Here is a 15585-nt window from a genome sequence, read left to right on the forward strand (position 1 = left end):
AAAGTGTATCCTATGTAGATTGATGGGATGAACTCAAATTGTGGCAGCTCTTCTACATTTCATTAAAGAAAAGCTGGCAATCCATTTAGCTCCAATGTATGGAGATCCTAATCAGCTCTCAGTGAGCCCATTCAAGGTTTTAAACAAACATCTCAAAACTGAAAAGCAATGGAATAAATACAAATTTTGAATAAGAAAGAAGATAAACATTATTTAAATGACTGCAAATGCATGGAGACAAGAAGACAATGGGACATTGTAAAACCTTTAGTTTCTATAGACAAAAGTATATGGGATGACTTTGAATCTATCTGTATTTGTTATCAGAAAATAAATCAGTCTTAAAAATGCTAGAATGTTAAGGGTAATTATGTGTGTGTATTTACATAATTTTAAGAATTAAATATCATATAAGGTAATTTGAAAAAAATTATGATCATTTTTCATATTATGGAATTAAGGTACACATATGTGGAAAATACACAAACAGTAAATGATCATCTTAATTTTAAAATAAAAGTGAATTTGATGATATAAAAATTACAAGGGAAAAAACTAGAAAAATCATTCAGGTTAGAAAAATTTAATTTTCTTGATTGACATATGGATTATTGACATAATCCATACACATGGAGAGTACATTAATTAAAATACACATTTAGAAACACCAGTGTACAGCTTCATAATTCTTTTTTAACCATGGAAAATATTGTATTTGTGTGCATAGGAAGGACAGCTGCAAGCCCTTCACAGAGTAAACTCCACCCCAAGGGAAAATCTTAAAAATACGGAATGCTTCATGAATTCACATGTCATCCTTGCATAGGGGACATGCTAATATTTTCTGTATCATTCCAATTTTAATATATGTGCTGTCAAATAAAATACCATAAATTCATTATCACCTTAGGCAACATGAGAGAATTCACACTGGGGAGAAACCATGTCTGCCATCTATGTGAAAAAAACTTCACTGATATTTCTACCCTCAAAAGACGTCAGAGAACTCATGCTGAAGAGAAACCATATGTCTGCCCTCTATGTGGGAAATCCTTCAGTCATTGTGGTAACCTTAGGCAGCATGAGAGAACTCACTCTTTGGAGAAACCACTTGTCTGTGATGTTTGTGGAAAATCCTTCAGTCAATGTATTCATCTTACACAACATTAGAGAACTCACACTGGGGAGAAACCACATGTCTGCCATCAATGTGGGAAAGGCTTCACTGTTAGTTCTGCCCTCAGACAACATGGGAGAATTCACACTGGAGAAAAACCATATGCCTGCCCTCTGTGTGGAAAATCATTCAGCACATGTGGTAGCCTTAGGTGACATGGGAGAACTCATACTGGTGAGAAGCCATATGTCTGCATTGTTTGCAGAAAATCCTTCAGTCAATATATTCACCTTACACAACATGAGAGAAGTCACACTGGGGAGAAACCATATGTCTGCCACCTGTGTGAGAAAACCTTTAGATATAATTCTTCCATTAGGAAGCATCAGAGAACTCATTTAAAATGTGCATTTGGAAGAGTCTTTAGCTACAGGTATGATCTTTTAAAAAATGAAAGAACGTACACATGAGTGTACTTCTCTGTCAAAGTAATCAATGTGTAATTGCCTTTATTTCCAATCTATCCTTAAATAACATGATTGCACTATCCTGGGAGGAGCTCTATGTCTGTAATTACCTGTAATACATTTCAGCTGAGCTCCAGCCTTCATGTATATAAGCACAGCTCAGAGTAAGTATAGCTTCTAAACCACGAAACTAGAAAGAAAGGTCTTTACCAAGAGAAGGAAACACTAGGAGGACAAGAGATAACTTTTTATGGAGTATTCAATGAAAAAATATGAAAAAACCTTTACTTAGAGAGCAACACATTATTGGTCTTGATCTTCCTCTGTTTTAATTCATCTGAATACATATTTCTTTTGATGTCAGACACTGAATACCATGAATAATCAACCTTCTTTAAAATTGAATCATATAATATATATTCTTTTGTAGCTGACTGTTTTGATCACCATCTGTAAATCAGGATATTCAGTGTGTGTTTATGGAACATTGTTAGGAGTGTTCCATCAGATGAATTGTTTTTATTTTAGATATTCATTCTCTTAATAATTGGCTTTTTGTTTACCATGTTTTAGTTACTATGAAAAATATACTTCCTTTAAAATGGCTATGCTTGAGTTTGGAGGACCTAGACACTCATTATTCTCAAGCATGCAAAACATAAATTGCTGGATCTAAAATAGGTGCATGGGACCAGAAGACTGCATGAGGATGGCAGAATAGGGAGCCCCAAGACTCAATCCTTCCACTACAAAATATATTAGGCAGGCAGGATTTATCTAAAACAGTTATTTTGGATCTACAGAGGCCAGAAGAACACTGTACAGCATCCAGGAAGAACAGAAGGAAGTGGCTGACTAATTTTAGCAAAGAACAGAAAATTGCTCTCCCCTAAAAGTGGCTACTGGCACCCTTATCTCACTCTTACTGCATTCCACCTTGGCCCCACCCCTAGCTAGATTGCTGTTGACAGAAAGGGACACAAAAATCCTCTTCCCCAAGACCAAGGAAATGCATGCATGGTAAAGAACTGATTGCAGCTTTTGATTGATGACTTTGGATTGCTGGAGCACAGTAATAAGGGTGGCCACTCTCACAAACCACACTTACAGAGGCCATGGTGACAGCCATTATTTCAACACACTCTGGGAGGCAGAGGTAAGTTGAAGAAACTACTCTTCCTCACGGCTGCAGGAGACAGATGAAGGGATGCATTTTCTGGGCAGGTCAATAGAGCTCAGCTTTCAGAACAGTGAAGGAAGCTTTTGATGCCCTTCCTGACTCTCTAACCAGGGCATTTGGGACCTGGTCTGCATCCCTACATGGGCTACTGGCCTTGTTTCATAAGAAAAGGTTGACAAGAAAGTCCTCCCTAATGTGCCTCTCAACCCAGCTGCAATAGCAGCTTGAGGTATTGAAAGGCATATAAGAGCTATAGAGCCAGATGTTATGAAGCAATAGCTTGTGGACTTCAAATACCTAGGGAGAGGATGTCTACCTTCTGGGAGACAGAGGGTACAAACTCCTGAAAACAGGGGAACTACAAATCAACTAACAAGTAAAGAACAGGACAAGAAACAATCACATAAAGACAAGGAAAACCATGTACACTACATTCACTCTCTGCAGGCATTCCTGATAAGAGGGCCAATGCTCATGAAAATCTCTTATTACCAGCTGGTTACAAAATCAAGAAACAAACACATAAGGGAATAAATACCAGAATTAACATATTAAAATATAGAGTGTGCAACAAGAGTACAAGACAAACAAACAGGAAATGATGTTCCATCCAAAGGAAAAGGATAAAATTTCAGAAGCCAAAAATGAAGAAGGCCAATATGTGGACATACCAAATGAAACCTTTAAAAATATCTTAAAATACTCAAGGAGATGAAGGAAAATACAGAGAAAGAACTAAAGTTTGCAGGAAAACAATGATTAGGCCATATGAGAATCTTAGTAAAGATACAGATTTTGAAAGGAACCAACCTAAGAAAAGTACTGGAGCTGAAGATGATAATAACTGAAATAATTTCCAGAATGGTTTCAAGGGAAGATTAACAGTGGAAGAAGAAAGAATCAGTGAACATAAAGACAAGGTAATTGATATAAATCAGGCAGAGGAGCAAACATAAGAAAAGAATTATAAAATATGACAATTGCTTAAGAGATCATGGAGACACTTTTAAGCATACTAATGTATGAATCATAGGAGTCCCAAAAGGAGAAAAATGAAAGGGGCAGAATTAATAGTCAAAGAAATAATGAGAGAGAACCTCCCAAGTTGAGCAAATGATGTGAATATACACATCCAAGGCTCTCAGAGGATACAAATCATGAGAATTATGAAGAGAAATACACACTCACATTTACTGATCAATACATTGTGGAATACAAAGGACAAGAAAAGACTTCTGAAAGCTTCAAAAAAAGGCAATGAGTTATGACCAAGGAAATACAAATAAGATTGCTTGATGATTCTCATCAGGAAACATGAAATAATGAAGACAGAGAGCTGAAATTCTTAATGTGCTGAAAGAAAACAGATGCCAACAAGAAACAATGTCAGGAGAAACTTTCTTTCAAAAAGGAGGGAGAGATTAAGACATTTCCAAATAAACTAAAGCTGAAGGTGTTCCTCACAAGTAGAGGTGTCCCACAAGCAGTGCTAAAGGGACTTCTTCACATGAGAAGGAGAGGATACTAAGCAGTGGTATGAATGGCCATAAAGAAATGCATACCTGTGATAAATTAAACATTTGGGTAAGAATAATTCCAGAATTGTGGTGCCAGTGTACTTTTTTTTTTTTTTTTTTTTTTTGGTTTGTAACTCCATTTCTTACTTCCTACATATGCTAAATACAAATACATGACAAGTAATGGTAAATCTATGGGTTGGAATATACAAAGTACAAAGGTATATGTGATAACATGCACAAAGGAAAAGGTGTGAATAGAGAAGGGTATAGGTAAATTATATGTGTATGCCATTGAAGTTAAGGGGGTATCAAAATAAATATTATTGTTATATACCTGGATGTTAAATTTAAACCACTTAGTAACCACAAAGGAAATAGATATTAAAATATATCCAGATAGAAAAAGAAACAACTCAATTTGGTTGTGACAGTTGGATTCATGTGTCAACTTGGCCAGGTGATGGTGCCCATGTGTCTGGTCAAGCAAGCACTGGCCTAATGTTATTGCAAGGCCATTTGCAGCTGGTTAATAAACCAGAAGGCTGCTGTGCCAGTTTGGATTATTATGTTCCCTAAAATGCCATTATCTTTGTGCAATCTTGTGGAAGCAGACATATTGGTGTTGATTAGTTTGGAACCTATTAACTGGGTATTTCCATGGAGATGTGACTCAATCAATTTTGGGCAAGACTTTAATTGGATAACTTCCATGGAGGTGTTAACCTGCCCATAGAGGGTGGGTCTGAATTAAATCACTGGAGTCACATACAAAGCTGACAAACAGAAGGAACTTGGAGAAGCCAAATGACATTTTGGAGAGCAGATGTGAATGACATTTTAGAGAACAACTGAGAATGTCATTTTGAAGAGCAGCTGCAGCTAAGAGAGGAGAAAATGCCCCAATAGCAGCACTTTGGAGAATGTCATTTTGTAACACAAACTGAGAGCAAGCAGATGGCAGCCACCTGTGTTCCCAGCTAACAGATGTTTTCAGGACACCACTGGCCATCCTCCATACTGAAGGTAACCAACAGTTGATGTCTTACCTTGGACAATTTATGACCTTAAGACTGTAACTGTGTGACCATATAAACCCCCTTTGTAAAAGCCAATCCATTTCTGGTATTTGGCAAAAAGGCAGCATTAGCAAACCAGAACAGATTTTGGTACCAGAGAACTGGGGTGCTGCTGAGTTTGCAAATACCAAACATGTTGGCAGAGGTTTTAAATGGATAAGGAGAAGATTCTGGAAGAATTGTGAGGAGCTTGATAGAAAAAGCCTAGACAACTTTGAAGAGACTGTTGGTGGAAATACGAGCTCTAAAGATACTTCTGATGAGGTCTCAAACCGCAGTGATGAATGTTTCATTGCAAACTGGAAGAAAGGTGATTCTTAATTTAAAGCAGCAGATAATTTTGCAAAACTGAATCCTGGTGTTGGAAGGAAGGCAGAATTTGAAAATGACAACCTGGAGTACTTAGCTGAAGAGACTTCAACACTAAATATCAAGAGTGTGGTCTGGCTTCTCCTTGCAGCTTATAGTAAAATGGGGGTGGAGAGAGATAAGCTAAGAACTGAATTCTTGGGTACAAATAAACCAGAAACTGGTGGTTTGGAAGATTCTGGGCTTCTGAAAGCTACAGCTCCACATGAGGATTTAACCAAACATGGAACCCAACCATCATTTCAGTACAAGCCAGGATTGGAGATGGAGGTATCCAGAAAGGATTTTTGGAAAGTCCTTTTGTCTGATGCTTTTGACACTTGCAAACTGCATACCAAGCCTACAGAATTTTTGTGAAATCTGTATAAATGGAAGCATTGCTGGTCTGGACTGGAGGAAATGAATAAGGAACAAGTTGAAGGAAAATTTTCTGCAAAGACAGAGTCATGGAGGTTGAGGTCTGGAAGCAAGTGGTTCCTGGCTGGGAGAGTGGAGGAGTGTCCCATGCACATGGAAAGGGTATTTGACCCAGAGGCAGAGGGCAGGCCTTCCACCTCAATGTTCAGGAACAGTGCTGCCACCCCAGACCCCAGAGTGAATGGAGCACATTCCCTGGAGATTGGGGAGAGTCTTTGCCCTGGAAAGGCAGAGTCTGGTTGACACCCCAATGTTTGAGAAGAGTGGGGCCAAGAAGAAGGTGGTCTCCCCAATGTGTGTGGATATGTTGGAGCACTCACCCCAGTGAGAGAAAGGAGCTGCCATGAAGGCCCTTGGAAAGGATTGGACTTCTGTACTCTCAAGCCCCAATGACACAACATGGTTAAATAAATGACTCTCAAACTTTGAAATCAATTAAAATATGCCTTGTGTGTTTTAGGAACTGTTTTGGTACTGTGAACCCTGCTTTCCTTTCAGTTCCTCCTTATGGCAATGAGAATGTTTGTCCTATGATTTTCTCTCCTTTGAATATTGGAAGCAGATAACTTGTTCCAAGTTTCACTAACCCACAGCCAGAGGGGAATTTTACTTTAGGACAGACCACAACTGTAACTGATTTTGGTGGGATCTTATACTTACCTGTTGTTACCAAAATGATTTAAGATTTTATGATTTTGCAATTGGATGAATGTAATTTGTTTATGGAAAGATCCAGTCATTTTCAGGCCCAGGGTGTGGAATGTGGCAATTGGATGTTTTTTTGAACACCAAAACACTGTTATATTTGAAGCAATCTTGTGGGGACAGATATATTAATGTTGATTGGGTTGAAACTTATTGATTGAGAGTTTCCATTGAGATGTGGCTCCATCAACTGTGGACAAGATTTGATTGCATAATTTCCATGGAGGTGTTACCCTGTCCATTCAGGGTGGGTCTGAATTAAATCACTGGAGCCACATAAATAGCTAACAAACAGAAGGAACTTGGAGAAGTTAAGAGTGACATTTTGGAGAGCAGATGTGAGTGACATTTTGAAGAGCAGCTGAGAATGATATTTTGAAGAGCAGCTACATCTAAGAGAGGAGAAAACATCCCAAGGGCAACACTATGTAGAATGCCATTTTGAAACACAATCTCAGAGCAAGCAGACACCAGCCAACAGACATTTTCAGGACACTATTGGCCATCCTCCAGTGAAGGTACCCAACTTTGATGACTTACCTTGGACTCTTTATGACCTTAAGACTGAAATTGTGTAACCAAATAAACCACCTTTATAAAAGACAATCCATTTCTGGTATTTTGCCAAAAGACAGCATTAGCAAACTGGAACAGCAGATTTATTAAATCAGAAATCAGTGGGCCACAGCTGTGGCTGATTACATCAATGATTACATCATTTTGTGCCTTCCAAAAAGAGAGAATTCAATCAGTTGGATTTAAACCAAAGAGCTGAACACTTTTAAACAAGACAGATAGAGGATCTTCACTTCTTCTTCAGCTAGCCAGTGAAGCATTTCCTAGGAGTTCATTGAACACCTTCATCAGAATTGCCAGTTCACTGCCTGAGGATTTCATCAAACACCTTCATTGGAGTTGCCAGTTTGATAACTGCCCTATGGAATTTGGACTCATCATCCCCACAGTTGCATGGACACTTTTATAAAATCTTATATTTAGATATCTCTTATTGATTCTGCTTATCTGGAGAACCTTAACTAATAAAACTTTGTACTGAGAGTGGTTCTTGAGAAACATAATCTTAAAATGAGGTTTTACAGTTGGTTTCCTTCTCTGGTTAGATTCAAAGGCAGTAATGACTCCATTTACAATAATCAAGATGGCACCGACAGCCCATGCTGTTACTTGGCATTGGAGATACACAAAATATCACCATTTGATTCTCCTAATAATACTCTTGTATGAAGCAAGGCTATGGGTGACAGTGTTTTTGACACCTTAAGAGTTTTGCAGAGTTAAGAGACATAATGATGTTGGCTGGTTGCTCTTAGATACATGGGATAAAGTTATAAGAGAAAGGGATGAGTTAAAGCCTTCAAATTTGAAACTTCAGTGCCATATGACAGATGTAAATGTTTATATTTGTGCCCTGAAAGGAAATCCTATTTCTTGTAGCTGAAGACTTGAGATTCTTGAAAAATAGACCCAGAGTCTCATTGTGTGAGTAACAGATTTACACTGTAAACTAAAATCTCAACTTGCAGGGGGTCTGCTAAAGTAAAGGCATTGATTGGAAAAGAATGGGATCCTGAAACTTAGGATTGGGACATATGGATTGATAATAATGGCAGTGAGGACATTGGAACCCTGGATTCTGCTGAGTCATTGTTAGATATAAATGTAGTGGTCTGCCCTGAGGAAACAGACCCCCACTGCCAGTCTACCATGAGGAGACAGCTACCCAACCTCCAGCCTGTTTTGAGGAAACAGCTTCCCAACATCCAGTCTGACCTGAGGAGCCTGCTATCCAATCACCATCTAAAGAGACTAACCCTTCAGTGTCTGATAAACCTGTAATCACCTCCCCTCAAGAAGCAGCCCTCTCTCCTCTGTCTGGAGAGATTAATCTTGTTTCATGAGATGAAACTGCCATGGAATGTCCTGAACTAAATAGCTTGAGGGATTCTCCTAGTCCTTTTTATGACCCACCACCACCACCACCACTATTTGCTTCAAGACCTATAACTAGACTAAAGTCCCAGCAGGCCCTCTAGGGTGAGGTATAAAGTGTGACCCATGAGGAAGTGTACACTCCAAAAGAACTGTATGAGTCTTTCAATTTATACAGACATAAATCAGGAGAATATGCATGGGAATGGATATTAAGGGTGTGGGATAATGGTTGAAGGAACATGAAATTGGATCAGGATGAATTTATTGATATGGGCCCACTAAGCAGAGATTTTGAATTCAATGTCATGAACTGAGGTGTTAGAAAGGGTGTTAATAGTTTGGGTGGTTGGCTGAAACATGGATCAAAATTTGGCTGCTGTTGCCTGAGGTTGAAATGCCAGGACTACCCTGGAATAATGTAGAGGAGGGAATTCAAAGGCTTAGACAGATTGGAATGTTAGAGTGGCTTTATCATGGAAGGCCTGCTCACACAACCCTGGAATGTCCAGAGGACACACCTTTTACCAGCTATGTGAGGAATAAATTTGTCAGACTAGCTCCATCATCTCTGAAGAACTCTGTAGTCATCATTCTCTGTAGGCCAGATATTACTGTGGGAACTATTGGCACTGAGCTGGATTCCCTAAACACAATGGGGATAATTGGATCCTGAGTCAGCAGAAGCCAAGCGACAGCAGTTAATCATCAAAGACAAGGTGAGCATGGCTACCATAATGGAAAACAGGCTCAAGACAGTAGTCAAAATAATCTGACTCTCAGAGACTTATGGCATTGTCTAGTAGATCATGGAGTACCTAGCAGTTAAAACAGTTGGACAGTCAACTAGATTCTTGTTCGAGTGTATAATCAGCAGAATTCTAGGTCAACTGAACAAAAGTCTACCTTGACTTATGAAAACAGAGAGTCATGGTCCCTTAATCAATTTCCAGACTTGAGACAGTTTACAGTTCCAGAGCCCCTGGTATGAGAGGAAGGCCAGGTACCCTTGGGGAAGGACCCTGTTACAATTCCCAAAATTTATACTGTTACTCTGACTCCAGCTTTCCCCAGGGGGACCTACAGACTTTTACCAGGGTAACTGCATTGGGGAAAAGGAAATGATAAGATATTTGGGGGATTATTAGACACTCATTCAGAAGTGACATTAATTCCAGGAGACCCAAATTGTCACCCTGGTCCAGCAGTCAGATTTGGGGATTATGGAGGTCAGATGATCAATGGAGTTTTGGCTCAGGTCCATTTTACAGTGGGTCCAGTGGTTCCCCAGACCCATTCTGTGATTATTTCCCCAGTTACAGAATGCATAATTGGAATGGACAACTCAGCAACTGGCAGAATCCTCACATTGGTTCCCTGACTCATGTAGTTAGGGCTATTATGGTGGGAAAGGCCAAGTGGAAGCTGCTAGAACTGCCCCTGCCTAGCAAAACAGTAAACCAGAAACAATACTAGATTCCTGGAGGTATTACAGAAATGAATGCCACTCTTAAGTAACTGAAGGATGCAGAGGTGGTGATTCTCACCACATCCCATTCAACTCTTCTAGTTGGGCTGTGAAGAAAACAGATGGGTCTTGGAGGATGAAAGTAGATTATAAGCTTAAATAGGTGGTGACTCCAATTGCAGCTGCTGTTCCAGATGTGTTATCATTGCTTGAGCAAATCAACCAAACCTCTTCTATCCCATATGCAGCTATTGATCTGGCAAATGCTTATTTCTCAATAGCTGTTATTAAGGACCACAAGATAGAGTTTGCACTCAGCTGGCAAGGCCAGCAGTATACATTCACTGTGCTGTCTCTGGGGTATATCAACTCTCCAGCCCTATGTCATAACATTGTCTGCAGAGTTATTGATCATTTCTCCCTCCCAAGACATCATACTGGGTCACTATATTGATGACATCATGCTGATTGGACCTACTGAGCAAGAAGTAGCAACTACTCTAGATTTGTTGATAAGGTATTTGTGAGTCAGAGGATGGGAAATAGATAAAAAAAATACAGGGGACTTTCAGCTCAGTAAAATTTCTAGGTGTCCAGTGGTCTGAGGCATGTCTAGATATTCCTTGTAAAGTGAAGGATAAGCTGTTGCATCTGGCCCCTCCTACAACCAAAAAAGAGGCATAATGCTTTGTCAGCCTGTTTGGATTTTGGAGACAACATATTCCTCATCTGAGTGTGCTACTCCAGCCCATTTATCAGTGACCAGAAAAGTTTCTAGTTTTCAGTGGGGACCAGAAGAAGTTGAGTCTCTGTGACAGGTCCAGGCTGCCATGCAAGCTGCTCTGCTGCTTTGACTATATGACCCAGCTGAACCAATTGTGCTGAAAGTGTCAGTAGCAAAAAGAGATGCTGTTTGGAGCCTTTGGCAGGATTCCATAGAGAATCACAACACAGTTCATTAGGATTTTGGAGTAAAGCCTTACCATCCTCTGTAGATAACTACTCTCCTTTTCAGAAACAACTTTTTTTCTGCTATTGTGCCTTAGAACAAACAGAACAATTAACCATGGGCCACCAAGTTATCATGAGACCTGAGTTACCTATCATGAGCTGGGTGTTGTCCACCCCACCAAGCCATAAAGTTGGGCATGCACAGTAGCACTGTATCATAAAATGGAAATGGTGTATATGAGATAGAACTCAAGTAGCTCCTAAAGGCAAAAGTAAGTTACATGAGGAAGTGGTCCAAATCCCCATGGCCCCACTCCTGCCACATTACCTTCTCTTTCCCAGCCCACAACTATGGCATCTTGGGGAGTTCCTTACAATCAGTTGACTGAGGAAGAGAAAACATGGGCTTGGTTTACTGATTGTTCTTCATGATATGCAGGCACCACCCAAATGTGGAGAGCTGCATCACTACAACCCTTTTCTGGGATGTCCCTGAAGGACAGTGGTGAGGGGAAATCCTTCCAGTGGGCAGATCTCAGAAGAGGGAGCATGGTTGTTCTCTGTGCTTGGAAGCAGAACTGGTCAGAGGTGTGCTTGTATACTGATTCATGGGCTGTTGCTTAATGGTTTAGCTGCATCATCAGGGACTTGGAAGGAACATGATTGGAAATTTGGTGACAAAGAATTCTGCTGAAGAAGTATGTGGATAGAAGATTCTGAATGGGCATAAAAAGTGAAGATATCTGTGTCCCATTTGAGTGCTCACCAGAGAATGACTTCAGCAGAAGATTTTAATAATCAAGTGGATATGATGACCTGTTTGGTGGATACCAATCAGCCTCTTTCTCCAGCCACTCCAGTCATTGCCCAATGCCCAATTGGCTTATGAACAAAATGGTCCTGGTGGTAGGGATGGAGGTTATGCATGGGTTCAGCAACATGGACGTCCACTCACCAAGGCCAACCTGGGTACAGTTCCTGCCAAGTGTCCAATCTGCCAGTAGCAGAGACCCACACTCAGTCCCCAATATGGCACCATTCCCAGAGGTGATTGGCCTACTACCTTGGGGCTGGTTGATTACATTGGACCATTTCCATCATGGACTGGGCAGTGATTTGTTCTTACTGGAATAGAAAAATACAACAAATATCGGTTTGTCTTCCCTGCATGAAATGCTTCTGTCAATACTACCATCCTTGGACTTACAGAATGTCTTATCCTCAAACATGGTATCCCACACAACATTGCTTCTGAACAAGGAAACCACTTCACAACAAATGAAGTCAGGGAATGGGCATATGTTAATGGAATTCTCTGGTCTTACCAGGTTCCCCATCATCCCGAGGCAGCTTGGTTGATAGAATGGTGGAATGGCCTGTTGAAAACTCAATTACAATTCCAACTAGGTGGCCATACTTGCAGGGCTTGGTCAGTGTTCTCCAGGAGAATGTGTATGCTCTGAATCAACATCTGGTCTATGGTGCTGTTTCTCCCATATCCAGGTTTCATGTGTCCAGAAATCAAGGGGTGGAAACAGGAGTGGCACCACTCACTATCACTCCTAGTGACCCACTAAGATAATTTTTGCATCCTGTCTCTGCAAGCTTAAGCTCTGTTTGTCTACAAGTCTTAGTTCCAAAAGGATGAGTACTTCCACCAGGAAAAACAACAATAATTCCTTTGAACTGGAAGTTAAGACTGCTAACTGGCCACTTTTGGCTTCTTGTGCCTCTGAATCAACAGACAAGGAAAGGGATTACTGCACTGGCTGGAGTGATTGATCTTCACTATCAAGGGGAAATAGCACTGCAATATACAATGGCAGTAAAGAAGAGATTTGCTGGAACACAGGAGATCCCCTAGGGCATCTGTTAGTACTACCATGTCCTGTGATTATTGTCAATGGAAAACTGCAACAACCCAATCCAGGCAGGAATAACAATGGGCAAGAAATTTCAGGAATGAAGATTTGGGTCACTCCACCAGGCAAAGAACCACAGGCAGCTGAATTGCTTGCTGAAGGTAAAGGGAACATTGAATGAGTAGTGGAAAAAGGTAGTGATAAATATGAACTATGACCATGTGACCAGTTACAGAAATGAGGATAATGATGACATGAATATTCCCTCCTTGATTGGTTATGTGTATGTTTTTATTTGTTTGTAAAGCAAATATCTTTGCTTTCTTCTCTATCTTATCCCCTTATCATAAGACATAAGCTGTATTGTTCATTTTGCAGTATTTATGTTAAAGGAAATCAATTTTAATAGTTAATATCACCCAAGGACTTGCACCCTATTCTGGGGAGATTTAGTACATTTCCAGTTGTGTGCAGGACAGCAGAGTACTCTTAGGTGAAATATGTGTCTGTTATTGTTCTCTTGTTAGAGATAAAGTACGGCTTAAGTTGATGTGTATACCTGCAAGGTTGACAACAGGAGGACTGTGCTGGTTAGGTTCATGTGTCAACTTGACCAGGTGATGGTGCCCAGGTGTCTGGTCACTCAAACACTGGCCTAACCATTACTGTAAGGACATTTGTGGCTGGTTAATAAACCAAAAGGCTGGTTTATTAAATCATCAGATAGTTGGCTGCAGCTGTGACTAATTACATCAATGTATGGCACATCTTCCACGATGAGAGAATTCAATCAGATGGATTTACTGCAATCAGTTGAAGACTTTTAAGCAAGATAGATAGAGGACCTTCACTTCTTCTTTGGCTAGCCAGCAAGGTGTTTTCTGAAGAGTTCACCAAAGGTCTTCATCAGAGTTGTCATTTTGTTGCTTGCTCAATTACAATTCCAACTAGGAATTTGGACTCCTGCATCCCCATAGTTGTGTGAGACACTTTTATAAAATCATATATTTATATATCTCTTGTTGATTCTATTTCCCTAGAGAACCCTAACTATATAATGGTAAATCACAGAAAATAAATAAATAAAAATATAGGCATTAATGGAAGAATTGGGGGACACAAATGTTATAAGACACAAATATGTTAAGTATTGATATGGCAGAAGAGAGTCTGGCATTATCAGTAGTGGCTTTAAATTTAAATGTATTAAACTATCTAGTCAGAAGACACAGATTTGTAGAATGGATGAAAACCAGGGCCCAATTATATACTGGATTTAAAAGATTTACTTATTTTCAAAGACACAAGTAGATTGGAAGAGTATTGATGAAAAAATATATGCCATGCAATAAGTAACAAAAAAGAGAGCTGGGATAGCTGCAGTAATATCAGATAAAATATACTTTAAGTCAAAAAGAATGAGGATCAAAGACAGTTATTACAAAGTAATAAAGGGGTCAATTCAAGAAGAACTTGCCACAATTATAAATATAAATGCACCTAACAGCAGAGCCCCAAAATATATCAAGCACTGATAGATTTGAAGGGAGAAATTGAAGTTCTATATTGACAGTAGGAGATTTTAATTCACCACTGTCCTTAATGTATAGAGTACCTAGTCAGATAATCAATAATGAAATACAAACTTGGATGATACTCTAAACAAACTGTAATTAATGGACATATATAGAACACTTTGCCAAAAAAACATGGAAAATAATATACATTATTCTCAAGTGTGCATGAATCATTCTCCTGGATAGACCACATTTTTAGGTCACAAAACCTGTCTCAATATATTAATAAAATATTGAAACCATACAATGCATTGCTTCTGACAACAATGGAATGAAGCTAGAAATCAATAACAGAAATAGAAATGGTAAATTAACAAATATGTGGAAATCAAATAACATGCACTTAAACAATCATAAGGTAAAAAAAGAATTCACAAGTGATATGAAGAAATTTTTTGAGGCAAGCTATTCCCAAAGTGAGCAGAAGAATGGCAATAACAAAGATTACAGAGGGAAAAAATGAAATAGAAAATAGCATCAAAACAAAAAAAGCAATAGAATCAACAAAACCAAACATTGGTTCTTTGTAAAGATGAATAAAACTGTCAAAACTTTACCTAGGCTGAGAAAGAAAAAAAAAAATAGAGAAGATACAAATAAGAAAAATCAGAAATTAAAAGAGGAACAATACTACTTACCATGCTGAAAGAAGAAGACTATAAGATGATAGTATGAGCAAAGGTACACCAATAAGTTAGACAACCTCAATGAATTGGACAAATTATTCAAAACCTGCAAACCAAATAGATTGACTCAAAAAGAAATAGAATGGGGGACATAATATATCCAAACTGGCACAGTATGTAAAAGAGTAACGTGTCTGGAAGTGCTCCACTGTCCCCCCAAATTCCCACACACCCCTTTTACATCCCAAACCCCCCACCCGTTTCCCACCCACCCACCCCTTTTACGTAATTTCATTAGTT

At 39.3% G+C, this 15585-nt stretch overlaps 1 non-coding gene across 1 annotated transcript; it reads right to left on the bottom strand.

Moving 5' to 3' along the window:
- Window positions 1-781: 781 nt before the first annotated feature.
- On the bottom strand, window positions 782-888 carry LOC119520906. The gene has a single exon (XR_005214237.1). It is a non-coding gene; the product is annotated as a U6 spliceosomal RNA (small nuclear RNA).
- Between the last annotated feature and the right edge of the window lie 14697 nt (window positions 889-15585).

The sequence above is a fragment of the Choloepus didactylus genome, chromosome 26 (assembly GCF_015220235.1).
Source record: "Choloepus didactylus isolate mChoDid1 chromosome 26, mChoDid1.pri, whole genome shotgun sequence".
Taxonomy (NCBI): domain Eukaryota; kingdom Metazoa; phylum Chordata; class Mammalia; order Pilosa; family Megalonychidae; genus Choloepus; species Choloepus didactylus.